At 43.1% G+C, this 15,387-nt stretch overlaps 1 pseudogene; it reads left to right on the top strand.

Moving 5' to 3' along the window:
- LOC138214078 (receptor-type tyrosine-protein phosphatase N2-like) overlaps positions 1-15,387 on the top strand; it is a 147,981-nt pseudogene that overhangs the window by 16,347 nt on the left and 116,247 nt on the right.

Below are 15,387 nucleotides of genomic sequence, written 5' to 3'. Positions count from 1 at the left end.
ACTAAAACCTAGGCGGTCGACAAAGAGTTTCTTTAACTCCTTGTCTTTACTGTGTTTATTGAAATAAAATAAAATCTTTCTCTCAAGGTAACGATGCAGCTAATCGTCTATTAGGTGACATATGAAGGAAAGCCTCAGACCTCGCCAAGCGATGCCAGATGTCATCGATCTTGTGGGAGTGCAGTCCGGTGAGGGATGGATGGACTCTTGTGGCTCCCCGGAGGCAACAGATCCATTAAAGACATCTTAATCCAGTTCATTAAGCGGGACTGAGGTTCGCCGCTTTCAGTCGGCGCTTGTTTTTCAACTTAAAAATAGTTTTTTTAACTGCACTTTTTTTAGTAATTCTGCTTTGTTTCAGAAGCATTCATGTTCCCTTATTTGTGTACATTTAATCTTTACTCAACATCTGGTCAGCGTTGCCGGTCGATCTCCTCCATCTTAATGCAGCCCTGCGCTTTCTGAGAACGGCCCTGATGTGAATCCTCCTCGTGCTCTAATCTGCTCTATAAATCACAGGAAGTCGCGTCTGGCTTCTGAATTACGGCCTTCTGGTCGCGAACTGGGATGAATTGCAGAGACTTGGATATGCATGAGCGTAATTATGAGGGATAATTCAAGATGTTCCTTTCCTGCGAAAAAACGAAGAGGAATCGTGTTTCTGAGCTGAGGAAGGGACGGCGGTTTACTCCGGATCTGAGTTTAGTCTTTGTTGGACTTTGTTTGGGTATTTTAAGGATGCCGCGAGGATCATTTCAACACCAGTCAGTTTTCACCGTTTACGGTTTACTTCTAGAGTCAAGGTTGAAATTGGAGAGAAATCTTTTGCAGGATGAGACGAATGTTCTGCCAATTGGGAATCGAACCCTCGTCAAGTGCTAGGCTCATCACCAATGGCTCAATCTGAGAGAAAAACCTCAGATCGGTGGAAAGAGACAGCTGTCAATCAAATAAAAGAGACACCCGTCAATGTAACCTATAAATGAACGAGCAAGAAGAAGTGGTATTAGATTTCGTGCCTTCAGGAGAATTTGAATGATTTCCTATTGACTTCAGCAGCATCTAGTGGCCATGACAGGAACTGCATCTTTAAAAATTCAGACTGGAGTTGCTGGTTGAGGATTCAGTGTCTTGCTCAGAGGCACTTTGGGGAATTGCACAACTTCAATGTAAAACCCAAATAGTCCCATTAAAGAACAGCCCCAAGTAGGTCTGGTAAAAATCCAGGCCGCCGTGTCAAAAAAGCAAAATTTAAATATTGGCCGTCATACCGTGGCTCTAGATTGGTTTAATTAGGAGAGATAATTCACATTGATGTCACGGGAAGACACAAGAATGGAATAAAAAAAAAATTTCTATATGTTTTTTACATTTATTCAGCCACAAAAATGGCCACAAACATTTGTAACGTTGAGGAAGTTTATCTAAACTTGCAGCAAAAAAAAAATCCAGCTGTCTCTTTTTCCCCCTCTCTCTCTCCGTACATCTCACTCCTCGGTCTAAAACAACCGGATCTGCGGCCGGTGAATCATTTGAGAGTAATTACGGCCGTGCAGACCGGCCGCCGGTCATCCTCCGCTGCCTGTTAAATGGAGCTCGCAGTTTGATTGAGACGAGCTGCAGTGACGCAGGCAGTATTTATAGAAAGGAGGCCCGAAGTGCCACGTTTGAAGTATCGTTATGCAATATGCGCGCACACACACACACACACACACACACACACACACACACACACACACACACACACACATTCATACATCCAGATGACAGTGACAGGCACCTTGAAACATTAACCTACAAACACATAAATAAAAGCTCACGCATCAGCAAATTTTCTGCAACTAAAGAACTAAAGAATTAATTTCAGGTAATAACAAGTGCAATTGGTGGTGATGAGAGGCAGCACCTCCAAGTCTGAGGCCATGGTTACCCTGCCGGACAAATGCTGGATTGTTCCCTCCGGTTGTGGGACGGGCAGCCCCAAGTGAAGAATTTGACGAATCTTGGGGTCTTGTCCATGATTCAGCATGAAACCGGCCGACACCCGGCCGCCGCTGCAACTACCAAACCTTTTTTTTATTTCTGAGTACAGCATCATTTTTTTTTTACATAGTTTCAATGAACGGCAGCAGCTTGACAAATTGCTGAGCGTTTATTTTTTTCTGGTCAATGAGAGTTAAAAAAATATTATCAACTGAGCTCATCACTTTTCACCAACGAACGAGACGGCAGATTTTTTTTCTATGTTCTGAATAGATGAAGCAAAGCTGAGAAAAACCCAAGAGGAAAGAGTTTCCAGTTTATATCTGTCCTTTGACTCATCTCTCTGGACGCTCTTTCTGCCCACGGCTTCGCTCTCTTGACGCGACCTCCCGCCGGCCGTTCCTCCAGCTCACATCAACAACAACCCAGTGAGTGGCTTTTTAAAAGGAAGTATGACTGAGTGGAAAGTCGCACTTCATGTTCAACACGTGGACTTTGAACAAAATGCCACGGATATAAAGTTATTTGTAAATATTATACTCCCATTCAAGTAATTGCGTTTTTCTACAATTGTTCGACTAAAACTCTCACCTTTCTTATCTTATTTTAACTTACAGTAAAAAAAAGCACAAATCATTTACTCCTGACTGAATGAAAATCGAAAGTCAAATGTGAGATTGCGTCAGAGACTGAACACGTACGACTCGTCATATTTTAGCCTTTTACGCGTGAAACTCCGAATCTAAATGCGACTCCGTGTTTCTGTTTGTGTGCCGACAGATGGGATGTTCGGGAGGTGTCACTCTGTTCCGGTGAACGACGTTTACACCTACGACGTCTCGCCGTCTGTGGTGCAACGATTCAGGATGCTGCTGGAGAAGCTGTCCAACAGAGGTACACACACACACACACACACACACACACACACACACACACACACACACACACACACACACCACATCATCATCATCATCATCACACTTCAGTCCAAAACAAGTTAGAAAAAGTGAATACAACAAGACTTCCACGACACAAAATGGGAATCCTCAGTGACTTCAGTAGGTGTTAAATATTGTTTTGAATTTGTATTTTGATTTAAAAATAAACTTCATAAAGCCCGTGAGGGAAACGCTGCCGGTTGGTAATAAGCTGCTGTTACCGTGCCGGACCACCAGAGGGAGGCAGACGCCTGCGTAACGTCAGACAGAGCGTTTCATCCACTTTCATCATGCTTTGAACCACAACCTCAAACTACACTTAAACAAAAAAAAGAGAGCTCACCTTTTTCATGCATGCAGACGAAGACGTCCAAATAAATCAATAAATACCACTTCTCTTTTTCTCACCATCTTTCTTTTGAGCCCTATTTTAGTGTCATTTTCCTTTCTCCCTTCTCCAAAATAAATTACAAAAAGTACATAAAAACTGATGGTTTAATTCGCTGAGTCGTCTTTCTTATACCGACATGTAGATGTGTATGTGGACGGAAGTGTCGACAAGTGGAAATACGGTCATTCACTCAGTAACGGCGAAGCTCCAGTGAGGCTAGCAGTTTCCCTCTGTTTCCAGTCTTTATGCTAAGCTAAGCTAAAATGCTTAACCATGTTTTTTTTTTTTTTTTGGTCACAATAAAAGCTGTCAAACTGTAAACAGTTTAACTGGATGGTTTCAACCACATCCAAAATCTAAAAACAAATAAAAAAAAGCATTAATGCTTTATAAAAAACTTAAACAATGAATGCATCATCAAAGTAGTAAACTTGATTAACTCATCCAATTGTTTTGACCTTATCTTTGCTATAAATTTAGTGAATAAGATCTTATTACCGATACGAGTGATGAACAAACTATAAAAAAAACAACAAAAAAACAACAACGACTCCGGTTGTGATGAAGCAGAATAATATTTCTTTTGGCATCCAGTGTCGGTTTCCTCTCTTTAATGGCTTTACCTTTTTCAGACCGCCGCTGCTGCGATTATGTTCAACGCTCCTTCATCCGCCCACACACACACACACACACACACACACACACACACACACACACACACACACACACACACACACACACACACACACACACACACACACGTACTCTGGACTCCCACTTTAACTGCAGATGTGAAGCCATTTGAAAAATAAAGCCTCTTCTCCGAGGTCACAGCTGCTGTTAGCCTGCAGCTAACGGCGGCTCTTCTTCACTTCGCACACAAAATCGACAAAACAACAACAAGTTGAACTCCGTGTTCCACCTTTCAAAAGGTCTTCACAGCAGCAAACTATTGAATTTAACATCATCGAGTGTTTGTTTGACTCTTTGTTTACTGCGACGCTGCGACAGAAGGTCGAGGAGGTGAATGGAAATTCACTCGAGGTGCTAAAAAAAAAACGGTTTCGCTTCGTAGCGTCTCAGAAACACAGTCGTGGTTTCTTTTCTTTTTTCTTTTTTTTAAAGGTGTGGACCTTTATTTACAAAAATATGTAACATTTCCAAGGTTGAAAATAATATTTTTCAAGTCTGAGTTTATGTGGTTTTGTGCTAATTAAGAAATAAACCAACAATCCAAAATGAAGTCAAACAAAAATGCACAAATATCACGTTGGTTTGTTCTGGATGACTCAAATGTTTCACAATAAAAGCCTTGTTAAGACATAAAAGAGTTTACTTCTACTGAAACACTAAAGGGGCTTTTAATCTGAAACCAATACAGGAAGTGTTTGTTTTCGTACGTGATGCAGTAACTTCTAACGGGGCAAACGGTAGAGGATCAAAACTGAGGATTGAAATGTTTACACGACAACTTTTGACCGTTTATTTTGATCAGCTCTCTTCCGGGACATAAACTTCGTGGAACCGCTGTTATTGCTGCGGATAAATTATGAATATAAAGTGCATCATCATCATCATCATCATCATCATCATTACGTCAACGAGTCACATTATTGACGCGAAAAATGTTATTAATCCTATAAAAGAAATCCAACTGTTCTGTTCTCTGTTTTCGTTCCCGGCTGACTTCGACTTCACGCCGTCTGATTTCGACATCATCAGTGATGCGTTTCATCTTTCAGGATTTTTCTCTCGATGGCTTTAATCAACAAACACTTCATCTCCAACCTTTTACAGCCGTGTTTTTATTTCTGTATCGTCTCCACTCGTCTTTCACGTTTTTTTTTTGTTGTTTTTTTTAAGTGTGTGTGTTGCATCACATCTGGATCCGCGGCCCGCGGTTCCTCCGATCTTTCGGCGACGTCATCGCTCATCGGCTCGTGTCGTGCTTCGCGGCGGCGGCCATATTTTTCCGGTAACATTTGGTTCCTCCGCCCCATCTGCTGCCGCCGCCTGCTGCTCTGTTCGCGTGCCAGGAAGTTTATGTGTTCGGATGCATGTTGAGCATAAGAAACAGACGGGGATGCCCGAGCAGATCATCAAGCTCGTCCTTTTGTGCACTTGCTGAAATGCACCAGAGATTGTTTTCTTGTTGTTGTTGTTGTTTTTGTTTCCTTCGTCACTGATGCTCATCTCGCACAGAGAAGGTCCTGCTGACAACTAGGTCACAGAAATATTACGTAGAAGAAGAGACGCGAAGGGCTCATCAGCTCGTCCTCTGGAGCCAATAGATTTGACTTAGTCACCAATGTAGTATGAATTATTTAGTAAACAGCAAATACAGACAGTTGATGCATGAAGGAAAACATCAATAAACTTTAAAAAAAAAAATTAAAAAATGGGGCGCTTTTTCTGCTGAGTCACTGAAACAGTCGGCCGCCGCCTCATCTCCTCCGCTAACGAGTGACTTAATGAGTTTAGAAAACAAATTCTGCACGCTCAGCGATTCCTCATCCAGAGACAAACACGTGGATTTAGACACGCTTTAAAGTGTCTCTGTGTGTGTGTGTGTGTGTGTGTGTGTGTGTGTGTGTGTGTGTGTGTGTGTGTGTGTGTGTGTGTGTAGGTTTGACCTGGGACGATGACACCACCCAGCAGGTTCTGTCCAAGGAGCTGTCCAAGCTGAGGAGGATCCCCTTCAGCCGGCAGCAGAGCGGACCGGTCCGCAACACGGACATCAGGTCAGAGCTTCACCCGGGTGGATCTGACTCGATCTGATCAGAAAACCCAAGGACACTAAGCCCCGCCCATCTGTAGTGGACAATCAGCAGACACACCTCCAAAAAAAGGCAGTTTTTTGAGGCCTAATATCTAATGAATGAGGGATTATTTTCAGATGGACCTCCAGAAAACTAATAAGAAGGAGTGACTTTAGCTAACAACACCGAGATAACTGATGGACACATTTTATTCACTTTGGATTTGATGAGAGAAGTTGAATGGGAGTCTATGGAGCCGGAGGCTTTTTGGAGCCGACCTCTAGTGGCACTCGCTGGTATTGCAGCTGAAGACACTTCTGGATCAGAACCGTTTTTCGTGTTGGCTGTCCGTGTGGCTCTAAAATACTAATGCTTGTAGTATTATGCACTTCATTTAATCTCTTCACCTCTTTTTCCTGCTGCGCTCTCCTGCAGACCGCCAGCTGAAGCGATGGACCCAGCGGACCAGCGGGTGAAGCCCGTGGAGGTGGAGCTCAGCAGGAACCTGCAGACGTACCTGCAACGTCTCGGCCTCCTTCCCAAGACGTCCAGTCTGAGCGCGCCCGGCAAGGTCTGCTAGGATTTAAACAAATGTTTTCTTGTGCTTTTATTTTGATATTTTGTTGTTTAATATTATTCCTGAAAAAATGCCTTCAACAGCATTGGATTCTTCCCACAGACACTTTTTTTTTCCCCCCTCAGTTTGCAGCTCCATATTTAAAAAAAAAAAAAAATCTAGTTTGCTGTCATTTTATTTTGGTAAATTGCACAAAATCAGACGGTCCAAAACTGATAAAAAAAAAAAAAAAAAAAAAAACCAAGATGAACGTCTCTGAACTTCAGCTGCCGTCGCTCCGTCTCACGTCGGAGAAAAGGAAGACCGGTTGGGACGTTCGTTTTCACGCCCAACGTCTTGCATGTCACACACACACACACACACACACACACACACACACACACACACACACACACACACACACACACACACACACACACCTTCACCGCGGGGAGCCCGGTGTCCTCCCTCGTCCTCGCCTCGCTCTTAAACTGATGGCTCCTTCCAGCTTTGACCGTTACGAGCGGGAAGAATACCAGCCGGGAGTTCAGGAGTTCAGCGCTCTGATTGATAACGTCACCGCGGAGGCCGTTTTCCTCCCGCTGCGGGATTGTACCGACGGGGGAGGGGGCGGGGCTTTTTCTCTCCGGGTTCACCTGTTTGGTGGACGCCGGCGGCGGCGGTGGGAGGCGGTGGGAGGAGGCGGGGGGAGGTGTCACTGACGGCTGGTGTAAAACTGTGTGATGTGCAGGAGAAACAAAGATACCAGCAGCGTTGTCCACACATCATAAAAAGAAAAGTATGACGAGCGTCCGTATTGTTATGATAATTTTACCGTTGCTCGGGCTCGTCGCCGTCTCTGCGCTCCGAGGTGGGCGTTAATGGAGCCGGCGGGGACAATTTGCTTTTGTTGCAGCTGATGGGTCCGTTAATATGATTGCATAAATGGATTATTAACTTGTTTTTCCCCCCCAAAAAAATGACTTTTTGTTTTTTTCATGCCAATAATGGTTTTATTCCATGAAGTCCTTTTTTATATTAAAGTAAAATGTTTACTTCAGGGACACTTTGCTTTATACAAAAATTTACAGATGAGTTTTATTGTGTTTTAAACTCAAACTTCCAAGTATGTAAAGTATAACAAAGCATTTAAATCCTGTTAAAGACTAAATATGAGTTTGATTAATAACAAAAACACAAATAGTATTTTTTTGGGGAAGAATGTTCTTCTATTTATATGTTTTCACGTTAAACCGGTTATAACATGAAGGTTGAGTTGGATGGACAGTTGAAATCACTACAGAAAGATACCAGGATGCCCGTGACTCCAGTGACATCATCGTTTTGCGTTCCCGTTGCACACGTTATTTCTCAGGAAACTCTTCAAATATTTAAACAATGGCAAACGCCTTTTCCACAAAAAACATTCCGATTTTTTGTTCTTACAGCTGCAGCAGTTTCCTGAAATAGTGATTTTATATTTAAGACTATGATGAAGAAATATTATTCAGAACTTCAGAATTTACCCAATAAACAAACTACAAGTAAAAAGTTCCCCAAAAAGTACCCGTAATGAATCAGTTCATAACCATAATACATATTTATATATTTTTTTAAGAGTTTATTTCTCAATTGAAGCATCTCACCAACAACCAACAAATAAATCACTTTTTGTGTTTCCTGCTCATCTGAGTTTTTGGTGCCGTCCCCCCCCAAACAAATCTTGCTTTTGCAAAAAATGTTGAGCTTTAACCTTCGTAGCTTTTTTTGAATTTGCATCATAATGTTTTAAAAACAGAACAAAGGACCAAAAGGGGAACCGATAAAACTCGGTTCACGTCAGAAGACTTCAGCTTTAGCTGCACTTCGTGTTTTCATATTCTCCATCTTCGCTCGTGTCTTCCAGAGTGAGCGTTTCCAGCCGGGCGTCCCGGCGGACGTCCTCCGCTCCAAGACCCCGGCGGCGGCTCAGAAGTCGTCTCTCCCGTCCTTCCAGCCGAGACCTCCGTCCGGTCGGCTCCTCGCCACGCAGGCGGAGGGTGAGCTCCTCCTGGCCGCCCTGAGGCGCTACCTGGCCGGGCGTCTGTCGCCGCCCAGCGGGGGGGAGCAGCAGCAGGACGTCTCCTCGCTGCGCCTCCGACCTTTCTACGGCAACGGGCTGGAAACCGGCGGCCTGGTGAAGGAGACCTCCGACTCCAGACCCGGGAAGACGGGAAGAACGTCGGCGAAGGACCCGCTGTCGTCCGTGGACGGTACGTCGCCGCTACGCTCTCATCCAAAGTTGTTTTTTTTTTCCACCTTCCGTCAATAATCGGCTACGTCACGAGAATATAAAAGTTAACGAGCACGAGAAACAGGAACCTGAACGTCACATTAATTCATCGTTTCATCGAGTGCGTCAAAATGACACGATGAAAAACTAAAAGGAAAAAAAAGAGATGGTAAAACCCAGAGGAGGCTTCGGTCAAACGAGCCTTAAATTCACTAATCAGCTGCTTTATAACGGCCCAAAAAAAAATATGGAGATTTAAATAAATAAAAGCAGAGCAGGCAGAGAAATGATGTGATCCGATGTCTCCGGGACCGATGAGTCCTGATCGATGACGCCGAACGGAAACAGACTCCTTTAACACGTCTCCTGGTGTTTTTGTTGTTGTTGTTTTTGTTTTCGTCCTCCAGAAAGGTTCATCGAGAAAGTTTTGAAGAACGTCGGCCGGCAGCACGTGAACGTGGACAACCTGACGCCGCAGGACCTGGACAAGCTGTCCCGCCTGATCGCAGACGCCCTGCAGATGGTGGACCGGGACCGGGGCCCGGCTCGGGTCAGAGGACCCGGACCCAGAGACCTGGAGGGAGAGCTCAGCGACGGAGAGCCGGAAGAAGACGAGGAGGAGGAGGAGGAGGAGGAGGAGGAGAAGCTGCCGGAGAACGTTCCCACTCTGAAACCACAGGAGAGCACTTCCACGGCGCCGCCGGCACTTCAGGGTAATTTTACAGTGATTCATTTAATGTTTTTTTTTTTACATAATTAAAGTATCAAACTAACCGTGAAATAACAGGCAACATACATAATTGTTTCAGGTGGATTAAATAAATAAAAGTAAAAAAAAAAAAAAAAGGAGCTCTCAAGTAGCCGCAAGAGTGCAACTTAAAAATCAATGTGGAAATAAATAAGCGTCCGTGCAGCGTAAACACAGTTAACGTCCACCGAGGCCGCTCACACTAAAAATGTTGACACGACGACGACAAAGTGCTCAACGGGCGACGAAATAATGAAGCTTATCGCAAAGAAAGAAAAAAGAAACGGCGACTCGGCTTGTTCAGCATCCGGCAGAAATGTTGCTCGTGTAAGTTTTTTTTTCAGCATCAGTGGAAAAAAAAAACTGAATAAAGAATGAATGAATTTCTGATTAAAAAAGACTTTCAGCCCGGTCGGCTTTTTTGTTTTTTTTTGTTTTTTACACGTTTCCTGTCTTTCTCTCCTCAGAGCGCCACACGGAGACGGAGGAACGTCGTGTGAAGGACGAGGTACGAAGAGAAAAACTTTAAATGTCAGAGCGAAGGCTGAAACCGTGAGCGGTTGTGTAATATCTAATAATATTTGTAATATCCTGCGTGAGGAAGGTGGCGGACTTTTTCAGGAACTGTATTCATGAGAGTTTAACACAAAGAAAAGAAAATCTGTTTTACATCCCAAAGTTTTCAGACTTTTATACAGACAATATATTTTTGTTGTTCTGTTGGACTAAATCGTGTATTATAATTATAATCATAATTTTTTTTTTTTTATCAACATTTAATTGTTATTACAGCAACTAATACTATTAATATACAGTAGCTACTTTAAAAGAATTTGTTTTACACTACTGAAGATTACGCCCACGTTTAATTGGTGAACATGTGTTTCCTTTTATTTAGATTATATTAGCATTAAAATGTTCCTTCATTCAGGAGACTGAAATCAATCTAGCTTCAAAAAAAGAAATGAGCTACGTGAACATGGAGGTGTTTTAGGTGCTTTTAGCTTTTTTTGGTTGGTCAGACATCTGTTTTAGATGCAGTCGTTAAGATATTCATCAGTATTTGTATTTTATTTTAATCCTTTTTTTGTTTAATTATCTTTAAACATATAGATACAGCTGGAAAAAAGGAAAAACAGCTGGAAAAGTTCTGAATATGATTCTATTAGTTGCTGAAAAAACACATTTAGTGAATGTTGATAGTGGTTTTAAAAGCTTTTTTGAGAGTTTAAAGTTTGTTTAAAAGTTTTATATTTTTTTGGGACCCTGATATTTCTCTGGCTCTTTTTTGTTTTCAGGCTGACGGTGGCAGCCTCTTCACCAAACTCCTCGCCTATCTCGACAAAACTCCCTTCGCCGGCCCGCCGGCCGCAAGAACCCGCTACGACATCGCCGTGGAGACGCCCGGAGGCCCGCCGGTGGGCCTGGAGAACGTCCAGAGTCGGACCAGCGTGGCGGGAGTGACGGTGCGGAAGAAGGACGCCACCCAGTCGCTGGAGGAGGTGTCGGAGGTGGAGGGCTGGGTCAAGGAGGCGGTGCCGCCTCCGGCCGCGCTCGTGTACGACGAGCCGCACAAGAAGACGATGCACGTTCCCGAGCTGCAGCTGGACGTGAAAGCCGGCGGGGAGAAGGCGGACGAGAACGTCTTCGGTTACGTCATCACCGACACGGAGTGAGTACGAAGTCGCCGACGTGCACGAAACACGGAGGGAATAAAAGCTCGAGTGATATTTGAGAGTTAAAGGTTTCAACAAATCTTAACGATCATCGAGCCGTCGTCACTGTGACGAAAGCAGGAAGTGTGTTTTCTCCTCCGTAAAAGATACAAATCACCGACTTCGTTTCTGATCATCGTCGTCCTCAAAAGCTCTTTTCAGTCAGTCGGTGTCGTACAGTCGTATCGCCAAAGCAAAAAAACCACGTTTTTTTTATTTTTTATTTTGGGGTAAAACCTGCAGCAGCTCTTACTTCGACACCAACTCTTGACAGCAACCTTTACATCAAGGTACAATCCTTCGTAGCTTCGTGTTACCGAGAGGCTTCAGCGAGCAGCTGGAAGGTTTAAGATGTCCTCACGTCAGAGTCTTCGGTGTACTCAGCACATTGCTTCAACGGTGGCTCTTCAAAGTGTCTCTTGACATTTCTGGGAGATTTGCTGAACTTCAAAAAGTACACCAAAGTTGTCCTTGACAGTTCACATTGTGTCAAATCTTCCTCTCAGCAGAGAGTGAAGTGCAGCGTCACCCACAACAAGGGAAAAATAAAATGCCACTTTCACAATGCACCAAATTTTTTTTTAAAAATCTCCTCAAAGAACGGAAAAAAACAGCTTCTGCTGAATGTACAAATCTTTCCTGTGTTGCTTGTACAGTCACAAAACCTACAATCTGACTGCAGCGAAGCTGACATGCAGATTTTGTATTACCCGGTCTGACTCTAATAACAATAAACTGTACAAGATGATAAAACTGTAGGTTGTGGAGAGTCTGAGTCACGAAGGTTGTCTCTAGTTTCTATGATAACATCTCGGATTTGTGTACCAGACCGCCGCCGTCCTCCACGTTACGCCGTGACGGACAGTCGGGTCAACAAGTCTCAGCGTTTTCTTTAGCTCAAGAAGAGAAACTACTTCTCTCGCCCGCAGCGCAAAAAGACAATCCAGCAAGGGAATAACACAAAGACAACAAGAGCAGTCAATACAATAGATAAATCACTGTACACGAATGTATTAATAAAAGTCATTTCTAAATGTTGCAGGGAAAATGCAAAGACGCTAACATACCGCGTTTATTTTAATTTGTTTAGTTTAAAATGCAGCAAGAGCTTCTAAATGGCGGAAATCGCTAACATCGTAGTTCAAAGTACATAATGTCCACCAGTGTTTTAAGTTTTAGGCACTAAACACACAAAAATTAATGGTTTGAACCTCAGACTGTTTATAAAAGTGTTTGTAGCTTCCAGGTCTAAAAAATGAGGCCGATGCGGAAAGTGCATATAAGCTGCAATACCAGCGAGTGCCACTAGAGGTCGGCTCCAAAAAGCCTCCGGCTCCATAGACTCCCATTCAACTTCTCTCATCAAATACAAAGTCAATACATTTTTTCCAGCGGTTATCTCGGTGTCGTTAGCTAAAGTCGCTCCTTCTTATTCGGCTCAGCAATCAGAGCAGAGTTTCAGCCACATTTTGCAAAATCAAAGAGGAGGAGGAGGAAGAGGAGGAGGAAGAAGAGGAGGAGGAAGAGGACAGGGTGATGTATCACAGCTGGAGGAAAACACCTGCTGCACAACACGTGTTTTTGTTTTTTTTTCCGCCACCTTGAAACCTTCAACCTATAAATGCCTCGTCTCCCACACAGCTGACTCACATCATCGCCATGGAAACCTCTAAACCTCGAATGTGCTTCCAAACTGCTAAAATGGCATTCGGTCTTTAATTGATTGCACTCCTTAATTAGCTTAAATGAGGCCGATTATTTGGGCGAGAAAAAATATTATATAATATGATTTCCTGAATAATAACGATTCCTAATTGCAAATTTAAAAAAATATATATTTATCCACAATCCTCCTGAAACATTTAGTTTTACGCTGGGAGTTATTTTCACAGGTTTCCACCTTCCTGTTGATAAAAGTCTGTTAAAGAATAATAAAAATTAAACCTTTAGAAACCAACATTTTGAAAAGTGAGTATTTCTTTAAAACTTTTACTTCACGAGTCTTTAAAATAATCGTAAATTACTGCTCGTTGCCTCGTTCTTCATTTTACGCCGTTGATGTGAAATGAGTCGAGTCTAGATACGTCCTCTAAAAACTATTTCCATGTTTTGCTATGTAATAGTTTAGAAACCGCGACCAGCTGGTGACACAATAGAGGAAAAGTCAGGATCACCAAACCTAACTTTGTTGATCAGCTAATTTGTACTGCGTAATCAATAACGTGACATTTTGATGCTACGGGTAACAACAGGAAAACTTTAAAGATTTTAACACCTGAAAAAGTCTGTTAGTCAAAATTACTAACAGAGAAAAAGACAAATCTTCACACTTTCTCGACCCTCAAGGATGCAAACAGCTGCTAATTTCCATAATTAAATGAGTTTTTTCCGATTTGCTAAAAAATCTCGTTCCTCGCTGCCTTCGCCGTCATCGGTCGTCCATCTGGTGTCTTAATAGTTAATAATTAACTGATAAAACAAAGTCACCAAATGATTTACATTGTAAAACCTGGAATAAAACCTTTTAAGGACTGAAGCGATTTAAAAGACAAAAAACAACAACAAAAAAACCGTTGGGATTTCGTGCAACCTGCAGGCGTCCGGAGACTGTTTGAATTCATCGGAGGAGGCGGAGAGGAGGTCAGACGAGTCCGCAGCAGATAGGAAGCAATTAGCTCGGAGTTGGGATATTGAGCTTTAATCGTGGTGTTCCAGCACACACACACACACACACACACACACACACACACACCACACACACCACACACACACCACACACACACACACACACACACACACACACACACACACACACACACCACACACCACACACACACCACACACACACACACACACACACACACACACAGAGCGCATCGATACTCTTTTAATTGACTGCGTAATTTGTTATTCCTCAGTTTGATGAAATGTCAGCGAGTTTCCTGTCTGAATTTTAAATCCTGGAGTATGTAAATTATAAGGGACTTTTTTTTTTCCTTAAATTTACACACTAACTTTACGTCGGGCGGTTTTAAGGCCGGTGAAGAAGACAGAAGGAGGGAAAGAATTTAAAGACCAACGTGTGATAACGTGACGATGGAGAGAAAAGAAATCAGTCATGAAAATGAGGAAGGAACAAACAAGGAATTAAAACAAAAACAAGCCACAGACTCCAGCTGTTTTTGAAGCCTCCCAAAGTGTTGTTGTTTAGCTAAAAGCATGAATGAAGCGTGAACAAATAATTTGTGGATCCGCTCCAAAGTTGAAAGAGTTCTTCTTCGGTCTGCCTCGCAAACTTCCACCGAGTTTTATGGAAATCGGGTCTGTAGTTTTTCTGTAATCCTGCTGACAAACAAACAAACAAAAAAACAAAAACAAAGGTAACAATGGGACGTCCATTCATTTCCACCAAAATGTGCATTTATATACGTAAAAGAGCTGCAGATCGGGCGGTCGGGTCGGAGCGGTACTTCTTCCGCATCGGAGGTCGTCCACACTCATTTGGTTGCGTTGCCGTGGCGATGTTCGGGCTGTGACCTTGCGGCGTCGCCGTAAAGCTGAAGATGAGGGGGAGTGGCGGAAACAAGCTGTCTGCCTACGACCTTCCTCACCTCCTTCTGTATTCACCTCGCCTGCCAAAAAAAACCTGCCCTCCTCCGCCTCCTCCCACCTCCTCCCACCTCCTCCCACCTGTCCGACCTCACCTGGGAGCTGGAGCGGGCTTTGTTTTTTTCTTTCAGTCGCTGCGTTTCTTCGATATTTTACCTCAGATTTCTCTCGTCGTCTTCGGTCCGACTTCGACGTCGAATCGAACTTCTTCGGTCTTCGAGCTGCACGTCGTCTGAAGTTCACTTTCCATAAGACTTCAAATCAGGAGGGAAAGTTTTATTAAATTCGCCACAGAATTCAGGTTTCTGAATTTTAGCTGCATGAATAGAAGGAAACTTATTTATTTTTAGTGTCCTGTGTGGAATTCAAAGTTATTTTATTCAAATACGTTGGATTACTCAAATAAAAGCTGATTT

This window comes from Embiotoca jacksoni, unplaced genomic scaffold, assembly GCF_022577435.1.
Source record: "Embiotoca jacksoni isolate LCO1_2020_lvr unplaced genomic scaffold, fEmbJac1.0.p SCAF_67, whole genome shotgun sequence".
In the NCBI taxonomy this organism is placed as follows: domain Eukaryota; kingdom Metazoa; phylum Chordata; class Actinopteri; family Embiotocidae; genus Embiotoca; species Embiotoca jacksoni.
Note: the sequence above shows the minus strand (reverse complement) of the source record. Positions and strands in the feature narration are given on the sequence as shown.